Below are 5729 nucleotides of genomic sequence, written 5' to 3' on the forward strand. Positions count from 1 at the left end.
ATACATACATATACACACACACACACACACACATACACATACATACATATATACATATACATACATACATATATACATACATATATACATACATACATATACATACATATATACACATACATATAATGAAATAAAAAAATAAAATAAAATATAAATAAATAACTAAAAATAAATCAAAAGGCATCTTATCTATAAGGTAAGTAAACTAACTTTATGAAATAGAGCTCTATTTCTAGGTCTAATATGTGATTCCACTTTTTTATTGTCTGATATTTGGCACCATTTAATCTTGCCGTAGAGAGTTCCATTGATACAATGTCTACAACTGACTGTTTCCACTGATTAAAAGAAAGGGAATGAGGAGGCTGCCATCTAAGTGCTAACATTTTTTTGCAGCTGTGCTTCCTACCAGCCAGAAATGTCTTTGGACTACATTTAAACTCAGTTTTGGGCAACAAGGAATATTGGTTTGTAATACTTTAGAGAGGTACTTAGCAATCTGTTTCCAAAAATATTTAACTGGAGGACACTCCCACATCATGTGCAAAAAAGAACCTGATATATTTAGAGAGCATAATAAGCAATTTGGCGAAATCGTTAGTTTCATTTTGTAACGTTTTTGGGGAGTTAAATAAGTTTTATGGATAAAATTAAAATGAATCATCTGATGATTTGGATTACGAGATGCCAGACTAATATTTCCCCATACTTTGACCCAGTTAATACTTTGTTTTGTGTCAAATTCGCTATTCCAAGCTTGTGTGACAGGAAGTGGGGTTGAAGTTCTCTGTAATAAATCTTTATATATTAGGGAGACGTGTCCTTTGGGAAAGGCTGATATTTTTTTAATAAAACTTAATAAAGGGTGACTGGGTGGTTTAGACCATGGGACTCCGTAGGCCCGCATAGCTGACCTAAGTTGTAAATAAAGAAAAAAAGAAGAACCTGATAAATTATAAATGTCTTTCAGATCTGAGAAGGTTCTTAATCCATTATTGTCCATGATATCGCCTAATGTATGTAAACCACAATTGGTCCATTGGTGGGCTACAAAGTAAGAGTCTCCCTTATGTAAAGAGGGATTGTAAAATAAAGGTGTCTGGTCATGCCATTTAGTGTCCCAATTATGTAATTTTTCGTACTTACGCCAGATTGATACTGCATGTGCAATTACTGGGCCATAACGTAATCTACATTGCTTCAGAGAAATATAAGTAAAAAGTATGTCCTGTAGATGCATAGGTGCAACCATATTTCTCTCCATATTTTTCCAGGGAGTGTCAGCATCCGAATCAAACCAAACTAGTAAGGGACGAAGTGATAGGGCTTGAAAATATAATTTGAAATTTGGAACAGCAAGTCCACCAGATTGTTTCCCATTCTGTAGTGTTGGAAGTTTTATACGAGCTCGCTTACCTTTCCATATAAATTTAGATACAATTTTGTGTAGTTTTTCCCAATAACCACTAGGTGGTGCAATGGGAATCATATCACTACAAAAATTGACTTGAGGTAAAATATTCATTTTAATGACAAAAATTCTTCCAGCAAAAGAAACAGGTAAATTACTCCATCTATTGAGATTGTCTATAATTGATTTAAGGATTCTATTGTAATTCATAGATACATTTTTTTCAACTGAAGGGAATATATCTATGCCCAAATATTTAAAGTGAGGTACAATAGGAATCTCATGAGTGGGTGAGTAACTTGAGACTGAACTAAAATGGTCAAAAATATCCAAAAGGTTTGGGAGAGAGTAAGAGATGTCTTCTAAATATAACAAAATATCATCGGCATAAAGAGAGATATGGTGATCAATGTAATTAAGAGTAATTGGCTTGATGTTTTTAGCTTGATGGATAGTCTGAGCCAATGGCTCCATAGATAAGATAAACAATATAGGAGAGATTGGATCACCTTGTCTGGTGCCGCGTGTGATTTTGAATGGAGGAGAACAAATATTACCTGTTATAACACTGGTTGATGGGTTAGAAAATAATATTTTAACCATATTTATGAACTTATCACCTAATCCCATACATTTTAAAACTGACCAAAGATACAACCATTCTAAACGATCAAAGGCCTTTTCAGCATCAACAGAAAGAACAGCTGAAGAGACCTTTGGATCTGGAGAGGAATTAACAATATGTAAGAGACAACGTAAATTATCTGAAGAGAGTCTTTTCTTAACAAAACCACTTTGAGCTGGGTGGATCAATTTAGGTAAAAACTTTTCGAGATGACAAGATAAAACTTTAGAGAATAGTTTAACATCAGTGTTAATTAATGACAAGGGGCGCCAATTCGAACATTCATTCGGCTCCTTACCTTTTTTTAACAGAAGAGAAATTAATGACATATTCACATCTCTCCCAAAAGAACCTTTAGAAATAGCTATATTAATCATTTCCAGTAATAATGGACCTAGTTGATCCCAAAACTTCATATAAAACTTGGGAGGAATGCCATCCCACCCAGGTGATCTGCCCTTGTTCATAATTTCTAAAGATGCTCTGAGTTCCTGTGAAGTTACTGGGTCACCCAGTAAGGTTGATTCGGATGCTGATAAAACAGGAAGTTTAAGCCCCTCCAAAAATATATCAATCTCTACAGAAGATGGTTTGTTCTCTGAGGAGTACAGTTTTTTATAGAAATTAGAAAATCTAAGATTAATTAATTTTGGATCAGTAAGCAACTCACCATCTTCTGATAAAATAGTTGCAATATTTGCCAGATGATCACTATTACGCAGTTTATTGGCCAGAAAGTGGCTAGGACGATTGCCATGAAAATAACGGTTGAGTCGAACTCTATGAATATCAAATTCAGCTCTCTTCCTAATAAGAATATTTAGTTCAGACTTAATTTTAACAAGTGTCGAGGCTACATGTTTAGAAGAGTTTCTCTGTTGGGAGAGCTCTAAGACAGATAACATGTTTTCCAATTCAGATATTTTTTCCAGCTGTAATTTATTATGACCTGAAGCAAATGCAGTTGAATTATTTCTTATAAAGCCTTTAATGGCATCCCAAAGTATCCGAAAATCATCCACTGAATCTTTATTAACAGTTAAAAAATGATTTAATTCAGACTGAAATTGTTCACAAAATATTGGATTGTCTAGTAATGTACAGTTAAAGCGCCATCTAGTGGCTTTTTTCTTAAATTGAACAAATTGAAATTGACAGAAATAAGCATGATGATCTGACAAACTCATAGGTTGAATTACAATTTTTTTAACAGTAGAGAACAATGATGAAGAAATAAGCATAAAATCGATCCGAGAAAAAGATTGGTGTCTAGTAGAGTAAAAAGTGAATTCTTTGGTGCCTGGATGATAGGCTCGCCAGATGTCAATAAGATTAAAATCAGATAGAACATGTCTTAATGCATTTGAAGATCGAGAGTTGTAATTGACTGCCTTAGATTTATCCCATACATGATCTACCACAGCGTTCATATCTGACCCGATAATCAATTGGTAATCAGTTAGCGTCATCAATATATTGGTCAAAGATTGAAAAAAAATTGGATCGAAACGATTAGGTGCATAAACACTAACTAAAACAATTTTTATACCATTATAAATACATTTAAGGAAACAGATTCTGCCCTCCTGATCACCACCTTTGTCAATAATAGAGATTTTAAGCTTCTTATCAATAACAATTGCTACCCCCTTGGTTTTGTTTGGGGCTGAGGAAAAAGCATCCACTTTATAACGATGATTTTCTAACCTAAGTACAGTACAGGCCAAAAGTTTGGACACACCTTCTCATTCAATGCGTTTTCTTTATTTTCATGACTATTTACATTGTAGATTCTCACTGAAGGCATCAAAACTATGAATGAACACATGTGGAGTTATGTACTTAACAAAAAAAGGTGAAATAACTGAAAACATGTTTTATATTCTAGTTTCTTCAAAATAGCCACCCTTTGCTCTGATTACTGCTTTGCACACTCTTGGCATTCTCTCCATGAGCTTCAAGAGGTAGTCACCTGAAATGGTTTCCACTTCACAGGTGTGCCTTATCAGGGTTAATTAGTGGAATTTCTTGCTTTATCAATGGGGTTGGGACCATCAGTTGTGTTGTGCAGAAGTCAGGTTAATACACAGCCGACAGCCCTATTGGACAACTGTTAAAATTCATATTATGGCAAGAACCAATCAGCTAACTAAAGAAAAACGAGTGGCCATCATTACTTTAAGAAATGAAGGTCAGTCAGTCCGGAAAATTGCAAAAACTTTAAATGTGTTCCCAAGTGGAGTCGCAAAAACCATCAAGCGCTACAACGAAACTGGCACACATGAGGACCGACCCAGGAAAGGAAGACCAAGAGTCACCTCTGCTTCTGAGGATAAGTTCATCCGAGTCACCAGCCTCAGAAATGGCAAGTTAACAGCAGCTCAGATCAGAGACCAGATGAATGCCACACAGAGTTCTAGCAGCAGACCCATCTCTAGAACAACTGTTAAGAGGAGACTGCGCCAATCAGGCCTTCATGGTCAAATAGCTGCTAGGAAACCACTGCTAAGGAGAGGCAACAAGCAGAAGAGATTTGTTTGGGCCAAGAAACACAAGGAATGGACATTAGACCAGTGGAAATCTGTGCTTTGGTCTGATGAGTCCAAATTTGAGATCTTTGGTTCCAACCGCCGTGTCTTTGTGAGACACAGAAAAGGTGAACGGATGGATTCCACATGCCTGGTTCCCACTGTGAAGCATGGAGGAGGAGGTGTGATGGTGTGGGGGTGTTTTGCTGGTGACACTGTTGGGGATTTATTCAAAATTGAAGGCACACTGAACCAGCATGGCTACCACAGCATCCTGCAGCGACATGCCATCCCATCCGCTTTGCGTTTAGTTGGACGATCATTTATTTTTCAACAGGACAATGACCCCAATCGAGATGGTTTGGGGTGAGCTGGACCGCAGAGTGAAGGCAAAGGGGCCAACAAGTGCTAAACACCTCTGGGAACTCCTTCAAGACTGTTGGAAAACCATTTCAGGTGACTACCTCTTGAAGCTCATGGAGAGAATGCCAAGAGTGTGCAAAGCAGTAATCAGAGTAAAGGGTGGCTATTTTGAAGAAACTAGAATATAAAACATGTTTTCAGTTATTTCACCTTTTTTTGTTAAGTACATAACTCCACATGTGTTCATTCATAGTTTTGATGCCTTCAGTGAGAATCTACAATGTAAATAGTCATGAAAATAAAGAAAACGCATTGAATGAGAAGGTGTGTCCAAACTTTTGGCCTGTACTGTACATCTCTTTTACGTAAGTGAGTTTCTTGTAACATGGCAATCTCAATATGATTTCTTGTTAAAATATCCAAACAGCTAGCCCGTTTAATAGGACTGTTAAGCCTTTTAAGGTTCCATGAAAAAGTAGCTAATGAAGACATTCTGATTTGGCAGGAAAAATTTTATATACAATATTATTTTTGTTTTTGTTAAGAAGCACACATTCAAGATTAGACAAAAGAGACAAGAGAAGGAAAAAAAGGGTCCATAATAAACACTGTCCCATAGTGAGTATTAAATGAATCTGAACCCAAATAACATAAATATGAGTATGAAAAAGTATAATGGTGGTTGGTGTCCCTCCCAGCAAATCCTCCCCACCCTGTATACCTAACACAGGGATGCAGCATAGCTACAAATGACGGCCTATCTCATGGGGTCCTTCAGGGTGGCGGTACATCGGTCAACCCT

Source organism: Epinephelus lanceolatus, chromosome 24 (genome assembly GCF_041903045.1).
Source record: "Epinephelus lanceolatus isolate andai-2023 chromosome 24, ASM4190304v1, whole genome shotgun sequence".
NCBI lineage: Eukaryota > Metazoa > Chordata > Actinopteri > Perciformes > Serranidae > Epinephelus > Epinephelus lanceolatus.